The following is an 11,952-nucleotide window of genomic DNA, read 5'->3' on the forward strand; positions in this document are numbered from 1 at the left end:
TTCGTGTATGACGGAAGAAATCGTCATAGAGGTTTGGAACAACCGGAGGGTGAGTAACTAATAAACTATCCCTTTAATGGCAGGATATGAGGTACAGCACAAAAACTGGACACTAATTTGAAGTTACTTGTTCTAACCCTCACCCAACCTTACACTTCCAGTCTACATCTCTACATCGTGTCCACAAAACCATTTGCTACGGAACGGTACTTTCTCATTCCCTCTCCTTCTCGCTGTCTGTCTATCTTGTTCCACGTCTCCTTTCTCTTCCCAGCATACAGACAGAGCCAAGCTGGTCTGAAGCAGCGTTTTGAAAGGGTGGGGGTGCAGTTCGGGGGCATTTTCATTACGGTCAAATCTCAGGCCCGGCTCTTCAACGTGGCCTGTGCCACCGAGCCGACAGTTTAATCATACAAACAGCACTCCATTCCCGTTTCCCGCTCTCTCCTTCACACACTCCACTCCTCGCTTCATAATTCCGCGCCCCACACACTCCGCACGCAGTGCTGTGTTTTGGGGAGTTTTAAAATGACATAATCAGTGACTTGGATAAACGCCTGTTTTCACTCTGTCTGTAATCAGCCGCGCTGGACGCTAGCGTGTTTTTAAAGGGCCAGTAGCTTTTTTTGGATATAGGTGAAGCACAATTTTATGCTTTTAATAATACTGGTATATTGTAGTACTCTATCTTGAAAATAGCTTATTAGCGCTGAAAAATAAAATAAAGAGTGAAACTTTGACATGCTAAATAGATATAACATACATATGTGTCTTAAAAAAACGTTCTGTGATTCTGAACAAATAGCCTGTTTTAAATCTGTTTAAAATAATGTTTTGCTTATATGTACATACATGTTCATCTGGATAATATTAGGCAGCCATTAAGCAATTTACTAGCTTACTAGAAAAACCCATCAGCAAGTAAACAATTAAGACTAGTAAGCTACAACTGCAGACAAAAAAAATAAATAAAATGGTCATCTGATATTGAATGCTACATCAGCTTTATTTAACAACTACAGAGAATTATTGTTTAAAAAATGCTAATGGACATCTAGTAAGTTGAAAGCTGTTAAAAAAAGAAGTGTGAATTTCATTTTTCTTTATCTACTAAAACGTTAAGCATTTAGAAGTAAACCGTTAAGATCACTAGTATGATACATTTTCACAACAAAATCAGTTATTGATGTCTGCTTTTCATAAACAACGCGGTAAATGCTGAAGGTTATTATACAAAAAGTTAATCAATGCTTTGTAGTACAAGGTAAATCTGCTAAAATATTATGAAACGAGCTACTATGCTAAAGAATAAACCGAAATAATTGCGTTGCCAGAAGAACTTAAAAGTCGTTAGCCTGGCTAGCCACTTGTCAGATCACAGGTGGAATAAAATCAAATCAAATAAATAAAAAAGCTGCATATCGCCTTGGCAGAACTGAGCAGTGCCAATAAATGCTTTTAGCAACTATTACTTCTGTGGGTGGACCACATTCAATCAATAACCAAGCAAATTAAAGCAGCAGGCACTCAGAGCATAGAAACCCCCTCATAACACTGAGACAGCACTGAAGCATGGCTAACATTAAAACATTAAACATATATAACCCCATCTCTGCACACAGGGGAGCCACACCGCTCTCATATGATGCTACAGCACTTGTGGAAATGTAAAAATAGTCCGACTCCATTTCTTCAAGGCTAATCAAGAATTGGAGAAAAGCTTATTGCAAACAGGCAGGGAAGGGATTTTTTTTTATGTTGCCATCTTTTATATTTTGATACAGCGCTGGAGCCAGGATACCACTCGTTTGAGATGTTCAGCCCAGTTATTAAGCTTTAAGACTTTCAGGCCTTCAAGGTAAGCGTGTAAAAGGTTTACAAGTTGGTATGTAAGACAGCCAGAAGGAATGTGGTTTTGATGTTGTGAGAACGACTGAAGCCTGGTAGCTATTACAACAGAAAATAAAAAGGTAGCACTAATAATTTAATTGATAAGCTCTAAAAGAAAATGAATAAAATCTCAAGTATTAAAAAATATATGGTTTTATGTTGAACAAATGAGAACAATGAGAACAAATGAAGTCTGGTAGTTAGCTGTTAGTACAGATAATAAAAAGTCAGCTGTGATAATTTAATTGATATAAGTAAGAAAATAAAATAAAATATTGTTTCATGTTATGAGAGAAGAAAAAAAAGAGAGAGAAACACTTACTCATGTTGTTCAAACCAAAACAAAGTCCTACAGGTTTGGAATGACATGAGGGTGCGTAAGTGAGGACAGAATTCAGATCTGGCATGGCTAATCCTTTAATGGGAAAGTAACCGTGCACAGACAGGACAAAGCAAATCAACAAATCAACATCTTGTGACACCTAAATCTTGTGCCGTCCACCATAAGTCTACACCTGTACCGCAGGAGTGGGAGGTTAACATATCGCTGGGTCCTGGTGAAAACATGGCCTTTATTCAGGCACCTAATGGGCGTAACACTCGCCCCTCTGTCCCCTCCTTTCTTTTGCCGCCTTTGCAGGCCACTAACAGGATTTACTGTACTCAGCCTCCCTGCCTAGCTTTGTGCTGAATTATGCATAATTGCGCTAGTGTACTCACACGCATGGCTAACGCTGCGATTAGCATAAAAGCTTTTTGGTTTTCCTTTTTTTTTCCAGGTTGAGGGGGGTATTTTTGTGTTTTGAAGAGAACTTGAATTGCACAAGATTTGCAGCGTGTGTATTTGTTTAGGGGGGGGCCATGGGGTGTGGTAGCCTAGCTAGAGTGTCATGCCATATATAATTTTGTCTGGCTCAGGCTAAAACATATGGGCTCCCCAGCTGTTGTAAATATGCAAATATGGAACGAACACAGACTGACTGACCCAGACGTACCACTCTGCTGCTAATATGCATTTTAGACATCAACTTGTCCAGACAGACGCATAAGCCACCCCCCTCACCTCAAAATGTAACTGCCCTCTCCGCCCAGTTTTAACCAAATCACCCCACCCACATGATATATCCCACCTATGAACCACAAACAATATGATATACGATATGATAACCAATATGAGAAACTGTTATTCTAGACAGCTAACGCCAAATTATCATCAATTATCATCCAATATGCTACTTTTTAAAAAGCTAACCAAAACTTAAAAAAAGAATGTAAAACCAATACAAACTAACAGTTCAAAATTGATTACTCTAAATTCTGGTTGGATGAGCTAAAATGTAAAAATGCTAAAATATGAACATTCAATATTATTCTGTTAATAGTGTTCCTGTAGCTCAATTGGTAGAGAATTGTGCCATCAAGCGCAAGGATGGGGGTTCGATTCCCCGGGAAAATATGATAGGTAAAAAATTGATAGCCTGAAAGCACTGTAAGTCACTTTGGATAAAAGTGTCTGCTAAATGCATAAATTAAAATTTAATTATTATTCTGCTAAACTGTTGATGGTTGCTAAGCAACGTAGCAACTAAACATTGTTATCCCTAAATAAATTTGCAACTCGCATTTTTTATACTTCCCTTTTTTTTTTTTTTTGCTCTTACGTGTAATTATAATGGTTTATGCACATCAAAAGTGAATTTAATTATTTGTGTGAGTAGCCTAGATTATGTACAAAGTCAATGCAAAGATGCAAACTGGATGACACGACTGCCACAACAGATTTTGGTATCTTCTGTGGAAGTTTAATCATTTCAACTCGAGTGGAAAATTTATCAGTGAAGAGCTTATTGACATTTTTTTTTTATGTTCGTATGTTTTTATTCACTTGAGTAATGTGAAAAACATCCTGCGAGTAAACTAGAGCAAGTAACGCAATGCAAATATTCATTTTGCGTCTGATGTGCACACACCATAACACCTTTTTGTACTTCCTTATGGTCAGAGTCAGATTTTAACATCTTTTATTGATATGAAACAAAGTGGTTAGAGACAAGATTTACACAAAACTCTAATGATGACTACTGATATCTCATACGAGATGGTGAAATCGCAAGATACTATGCCCTGGCTCAAAGTGCTACTTTTTTATGGTTGTTTTTCCTATTACATTTTACAAGGTTTAGGCTTTGGGTAGTACATTTTTGTAAAAGCCAACTTCTACAATTTCTTACCATTTCACCATGTAGTTTGAATTATTAGGAATTCCAATTGGATTTAGTTGGTTTCGACTACTACAATGCTACAATTTCACGCTAAATTACGGAGGATTTTTAGGTCTGTATTTTCGTAAATACAGAGCGTCTATTGAAAGAAAAGTTAAAATTAATAAAATCTGACTCAACCAAACAACCATTTTATTAAAATAGTTAAAAAACAAAGAAACTGTACACAGACATCTCCCAGAGCACCAAGGCTAACTGCCTAAGCCCCTTTCAGATCTTCAGCTCCACTGACATGATTGTAATAAAACAAGTGTGAAGTTTTGTATTGTAAGAAGGAACACAATGTTGCCCAGTGAGCGTTTGTGTGAAGGGCGCGGATTGTCGGGTCCCACGGCACAGCAGTGCACCAGGGCCTACAGTGAGGAGTGCTGTGCATGCTAATGAGGTCATTATGGGAGGCTGTCTGGAACCGGGCCCTGCGAGTGAGGGATTTACGTAGCTAGACTACTCAGTCGCAGATGTCACAGATGGCACAGGCATCAGATGCTTTGTGTGTGTTAGCGCCATATTTTTCTCCCATTTCGAATGACAGAATGCTACCGCAGCTTAACATAAAGACAGACAGACTGTAAAAGCATACAAGCGATCAAGGAAACAGGCGCATATGCCCTGCGTGTTTCAAAGGCGGCGTAAATTACTGCCCCGGCCAATAACGAGGGAGGGAAATAAGCATATGCAAATGCAATCATCTGGAATCTACATAGTCGCCCTTGATTAGGCAGATGGGCAGCGTTTAAGGTGCCGCCATCTTGGCACGGAGACAGCTGGCAGGCAACAGCGGCCATTTTGTCGAAGGAGCTGCCCAGTGGAGACGAGACGAATGGCGGGTATCTATGCAGTCGTCTGCCACTTTGTTTGTTTTACATAATACAAATCAAGACCTTAACCAGCTGATGTTATGTAACCCACGCATACAGATTACTGAAATCTTTCCTTACCGAATCCAACTTCTCGTTGAGCATCCAAAGATACAGGAAATATCCACTGCCACCAGGCACTCCACTTTTCGAATTGTTGGTATCTAGCTCGGGCCATGTTTCAGTTGTCCACATCCCAGTGGATCTGCAACCTTGTGGGATCAACTTTTCCATCTTGCCCTGTGCTCGACTGGTCCGCACTGTTATTAATACACATCAAGTGCCAGGGTCAAGGGTGAAAATGGTTACAAAGTGCCCAGGAAGGGTTGGCGCCAAACCCTTCACCTACAAATCAAGGCCAAGTCCGAGCCTCTCGAATAGTGGCGTCCATAAAAAAAAGATCAGATAAAACCAGGTGGAAAAAGGATTCAAACTGCTCTCTCATCCCAGCCCATCAGATGTAGAGCACTTTGTGCATGCTCAGGAGGAGGACCACTAAAAAAAGAAGGCCTCTTGATTTAGCGTAAAAGAGATCTCTGTCAAGCACTCATTACAACAGTCAGGGGGAATGTGCACTTATGGCGAAATAGGAATCAAAGATGGGGGAAAGAAAGACCTTTGACATTCTTTTTCTACTTGTTCTCCAGCAGGCAAAGTTTTATCAAGTGATGCCGATCCTGTAAAGGCCCTCTGGCAGAACCACACAAGCAAGCACACACACACTCGGTGTTGCATGAAGAGCGTCAAGGCTGTTGGCCCTCGCTTTAGCTGATACGAGTTGACTGAGATTGGGCTGAGTGAGAGAGAAAGCCGAACACTCGGGCTCCCATGGCTCCATGGCTGGAGGCAGCGTTGGGCGACCCCTGGCAGCATCTCTCCTTAGTATTGATTTCTCTCCCTCCTCGCTGCCGAGGAGCCGGTAGCCGGCGGGGAAAGCGAGCTGCCTCGCCTGCCCACTCCGACGCTCCCTGGCTGGCCCCTGCCGTCTCTCAGAGACCCGAAGATGGAGAGTCGGGACCAATGGAAGAGAGCCCATGGCGGTCTGCAGCTGTGTTCACCTGCTCCGGGTTCACTCCTCCACCACTATCGCTACTCCCACTCTCCGCTCGTCTTCCGACTCCTGCCAAAACAACAGCGAGGGAGAGAGAGAAAACAAGTTCAGCTTAACTTTCAGCATTTTGCCCATTGCAAATGTCAATCCACTGCTTTGATCAGGGAGATGTGCAAGGTGAATGTTTTGGCATCTGCTCTCAGTTAGTAATGTGAACTTTCTAACCTTGGAATAAAAAAAGCTGAGGCAGGAGATTTTTTGAGTTAAGGATGTCAGGCTGAAAGAAACTGTCTGCCAAGTGCACTTAGAGCCCCTATGCTGATGCTTCCCCCGTACAGCGGACAAAACCAGGACTTTAAACAGGCACTAAGTAAGCTATGCTACTTGTAAACACAGATCACAGATGAGGAGAATGTTTTCTTGTTTTTGTTTTTGCTTTGCCGTTCTCTGGAATTATTTAAATGCTTTCAGAATGAACCGTTGTCATGCAAATTAGTTCAAAAGGACATTCCATTATGGTCTCACTTGTGCATTTAAAGTGTGAAACACATTAGCTAACAATAGCTAACTTGACTATTAAATATCCATGTTTTGCATCTGTTTAGATGCACTAATTTCCAAAAATGTATTCATTTCCAAGGCAAGGAAATCATTATTTCTATGATATCTACAAACTTAACCTTTCTTAACCATGGGAACCTTGTTAACCATCCCACAATATTCCTATTTACTCGGCAGCCAAAACTTCAACTATTATTTCTAAACGACACTTCTGCATGTTGCAAACTGCTCAGTTTTGCCTCAAAATGACATTGTTTTAAAGTGGGTTAAGTGCCGAAAAATGGGGGACCGCTTCAGAGTTGGGGGGCAGGGTGCAACCGAGGGGGCAAGCTGCAGTGTTCAGACACAATAATACTATTCATTGGGTCCAGACATGGGTGTTAACACCCCTCTGGCAGCACACAATGGGGCTCCCTGGCATTGAGACAGCCTCACTGATATTGTTAGTTCAGGGCAGCGTTTGGCCGGCCGCGGGAGAAAGTGTCTGCATTGTGCCGGGCCGGCAGGACGGGCGGAGGGAGGTGAAAGGCGAAGAAAGAGAGAACAGTGTATCTGTCAGCTCGAAGGGAGAGGGCTGGGGCCAAAAGACGGGGGAATAGGAGGGGGCCGGGGCATGGCATTGGACTTGTGAATAAGAAAAAGAAAAAAATCCCTAAAAAGAAGATGGGGGTGAGAAAAAGATTGCACTATAAATATTATTGAAGGGGAGACAGGGAAAGGAGGCGGAGGGGACGGGTATGAAGGTTGGGACTGGGAAGCCGCTTTCTGCGTTTAGGTGCATTTCATGCCTGCCATAGTTACAAAGCACAGGGGAACAATGAAACCGTGTGGGGATGGATAAAAAAAAATTATTCAGGGAGCTTATAAGGGAGAGCGTGAGAGAATACGAGAGAGCAAAAGAGGGAGGGCGCTGCTGCAGTCACCTCACGGTCGAGATCAGGTACTCCGCTGATATCCAACGACCGCGAGATGTACATCTCGCCAGCTTCCCCCATCTTTACTCTGTGTCCATATGGGGAGTGAAACAGAAAGGAAGAAAGGAATAGGGAAGCGACGAAAATATATATAAATATGCATATGATATGAGGAATATATCATGATGCATCTCATGATCATCTCTGATGCATTTTTTTTACACAGTTAACCCTTGAATTTATCATTTGCTGAGACTCATTACTGATGAGCTTTATTGCATTTGGTTCCCAAACTCTGGAATAGCCTTCCTGATAACGTTTGAGGTTCAGACACACTCGTCTTTTTTAATTTAGATTAAAAACACATCTCTTTGGCCAAGCATTCAAATAATGCATCTCATAATCTTGGACTGCAGTTATATCTGATCAAATGCACATTACTATTCTTTAGCTTGGGTTAAACAAATAAATTTTGCTTGGTTGGAACAGCAGCTAAGCTAATTATGTTTTTATTTTCTTCTCTGTTTTTGCCTCGCAGGATTTACACAAGCTCCAGTCTGGATCCAGAACACCTGAAAAGAGATGATGCTGACCCTCAGAGAACCTCAGATGATGTCAACCCTGAAACAACATACAGAACTAACAAATGTTCCTGTAAGTTTGACTGCATCACAAAATAATTGTTGTTAAAGGGTTAGTTAAAATTAGGCTGCATTTTACTCACTCCGGAGAGAGCACCAACCTCCCGCTCACTCTCTCGTGAGGCCATAAGGAAGTGAATAAAACTGCAATTCATCAACTGGCCGCTTGAGGCTGGCTGCAAAAGGGAGTCAGTCCCATAGACTCGCCATGTTAAAATGCCCAACTTTACAGTAGAAAAAAACATGTTTACAGCCTGGTGCAAAAAATTTTTTTGGTCTATATAGCTAATTTTGCCCTTCATGACAACTATGAGGGTGGTGAATTTTTTTTTATAACTCATCCGTTTAAATTATATTAAGACTTTAAATTCTGCATAATTAAAGGTGTGGCCACTTGAGTGACAGGTGGATTGCCACTGCTGTCACGCTAGGTGGGCGTGGCTTCAGAAACTAGGTCCCGCCTTTTTGCCAATTTTATATGTCCGGTAAGAAAAATATCCATATTTAAAATGTAATAATCACTTTAATCTAGCATGCACTCGTTAACATAAGCAGACCCCGGCGGATGACACATGAGGATGATTTGTGCATGCGCTGCAAAACAATGGTCACTAATTAGAAGTACAAAACGAGAATTTGTATAAAAAAGAAAAAAAAATTCCGAGAATTTCGGTATAAGCCAAGAGGAGACCGGTTTTCCTTTGCCAAATTAAGGAAACTTTGCTTCCTTTTATCCTGTAAACAAACGTTGGTTTTCACGAGACTCACCGGCGCATGTGCAACACTGCCCTCATATGTCATTCCCCCGGAACTGCTTCTGTGTTGGTTGTTGGCGCAAGCTAGATTAAAGTTATTATTACGTCTTAAATATGTATATTTTTCTTACAAAAATACATAGAGTCACTATAGGAGGCCTTGGTTCACCCCCAGAGCCGTGTGAGACACTTTTTTTTATGGAAGGGCGCTTTTTATTTCACTTGTTTTGTACTGAAGAAATGCAACACCAACTGACTGCAATGATAGAGATCAAAGAAAATGTTTTATATAAATCCGACTGGATTCGTCTGAAAGAAGTCTGTCATATACACCTACCATACCTTGGGGGTCAATAAAAGCAGCGTTATTTTTTTTCATTTTTGGGGGAACTAACCCTTTAATAGTGTTCAATGTCTGTTTGATTATTTCTTTAATAGATTTTTTCCGCACATTTCTGCCATATGTACATAAACTGACAGTTACCACTGGTAAGCTACTACTAAATATTTTAGAAATGTATTTTTCTGTAAAGTTGCTGTGCAACGATTTGTATAGTAAAAAGCACTATACTAATAAACTTGAATGTCAAACTTAGTGTAACATTTGGCAAATTTGAATATGCTGAAGTATGAATGAGGTTTGAAATCTACAATGGAGGAAAAGGATATCATTGAATAATGATTTGAATTTTACTCTGTTTATTATACAAAGTTGCAATATGATTTTCAAAGACTGGAATATAAAACATGCCATGTGGACTACTTTTATGATGCTTTAAGTCAGTTTTGGACAGGTTGTATGTAAAATAGTATCAAATATATATATATATATATATATATATATATATATATATATATATATATTTATAGATGTGGAATACTAACGATAAGAATCCAAGGACTGTATTTGCCAAAAATTGATTTTTACTGAAGAAAAACACAGTAAAGCATTGCCTCACTTTTATAACAGCAAGGCCAATCAATCTGCCCTTGTGAGTTCCTATGCAATGCTGCAGAGGTTTAAGAAGATCTCTGCAAAAATCTATGATCAGACTCTCCACGCTACAACACAACTTCAAACAAAACTGAAAAAGCGTCAGTGCACACAGCTAAAATGGCACCAGGTTTACCCTTGCACAAATAATGCACTTATATACACAAACACTTTTCAGAAGATCTCTGGTTTTAAAGCATCTTCTGCACAACAGCAAGCCTGCTTTTCAAGAACATTACTTCATGAAACACCACTTTTTGTTTCCCTTCTGGTTAACACAGAGCATTTGTTACCATGGCAACCTCACCTCGTCTTCCGTCTCTGACTGACGGTGGGGCAGTGGGGGCGCGGCTCTGCTTAGGACACGCCCCCTGGATCTCACTGCAGCCCATGAAGGAGAAACACAATGCGGTTCAGCACCAGTACTGGTGTGAGAATTATGCGTTTTACATTTTAATGCATTCACTTGCAGTGTATCTGAATGTTTACTGCAGTATGCAATTTAACAAATTAAAATACTTAAAATACTTAGCTTAAAGGGATAGTTCAACCAAAAATACAAATTGTGTCATTAATTACTCACCCTCACGTCGTTCCAAACCTGTAAGACCGTTGTTCATGTTCAAAGCACACATTAGGATATTTTTGATGAAATCTGGGACCTATCTGTCCCTTCATAGACTGCAATGCAACTATCATGTTCAAAACACTGTTAAAATAGTCCAAGTGACATCAGTGGTTCAACTGTAATATTATGAAGCTATGAGAATACTTTTCGTGCACAAAAACAACAAAGATAACTTTTTTCAACAATTTCTTCTCTTCTGTGTCAGTCTTCGATGCATGTTAGTGACAGTACCATGATGCATCTTTGCACACAAAAAGTATTCTCATAGTTTCATAAAATTATTTTTGAACCACTGATGTCACATGGACCATTTTAACAATGTCCATACTACCTTTCTGGGCCTTGAACATGTCAGTCTATGCAGAGTAAGAAAGCTCTCGGATTTCATTTGTGTTCTGAAGATGAACGAATGTCTTGCGGTTTTGGAAGGACATGCGGGTGAGTAATTAATGACAGAATTTTCGGTTTTGGGTGAACTTTCCTTTTAATATCCAGAGAGAGACTTAAAGTGACAGTTCACCCAAAAACTAATTGTGTCATCACTTAATAAGTTCCAAACCTGTACGACTATCTTTCTTCTGCATGTGGAACACAAAAGAAGATACATTGAAAAATGGTGTAGAAACTATTTTCACTTCAACTAAATTGCTAGTAATTTTCACAAATATTTACAAAGAAACCGTAAGTAACAAGTTAAATTAAATTAAGATATGAGTAGAATGACTGAAATAGCGTTTTCTTGTAAAATATACTTAATAATTCTTGTTTTATTTAAATAATGTTTAAACTGTTTTTGTCCATACATTTAAAGTTTATGGGGAGCAAAAATGTCATTGTATTGACAAAAACAGTTAAAACATTCTTTACAATATCTTCTTTTCTATTCCCGAGAAAAAAGAAAGTAATAATGGTGAATAAATGATCCGGTAATTTTCCCTTTAATTATAAGTCGATTGATTCCCTTGAAAAGGTGTAAACACTGCTGCTTTGTTTATCAAATCATTGCTCTTTTGGTTTGAACATGCTGACTAGTCAGCATAGAAACACTGGCTCAACCAATAGTGTGAGTTTTGGGGCATGGCTACATGTTTAACCCAACCAATAGCAGGTGAGGGGAGTGGTTCAGTAGACCAGTTTGAAAACAATCATTCTGTTTGATCTCACCAATATGACACACTCACTTTTAACATTATGCGCTTGTAGATCAACACCACTGAGGTTTCCTTCTTCCACGGCCTCCACAGTGTATTGGATTCACGCGTAGCCATTATGTCTGACACAATCTCCACATCACAAATGCTGCAGCTCGACTACAGCAGATCACAGTACAGTACACAGTCGGCTAAAGCCAAGCTGTGGCATCAGTCGCTCTGATAACA

Source organism: Carassius auratus, chromosome 22 (assembly GCF_003368295.1).
Source record: "Carassius auratus strain Wakin chromosome 22, ASM336829v1, whole genome shotgun sequence".
NCBI classification, from domain to species: Eukaryota; Metazoa; Chordata; class Actinopteri; order Cypriniformes; family Cyprinidae; genus Carassius; species Carassius auratus.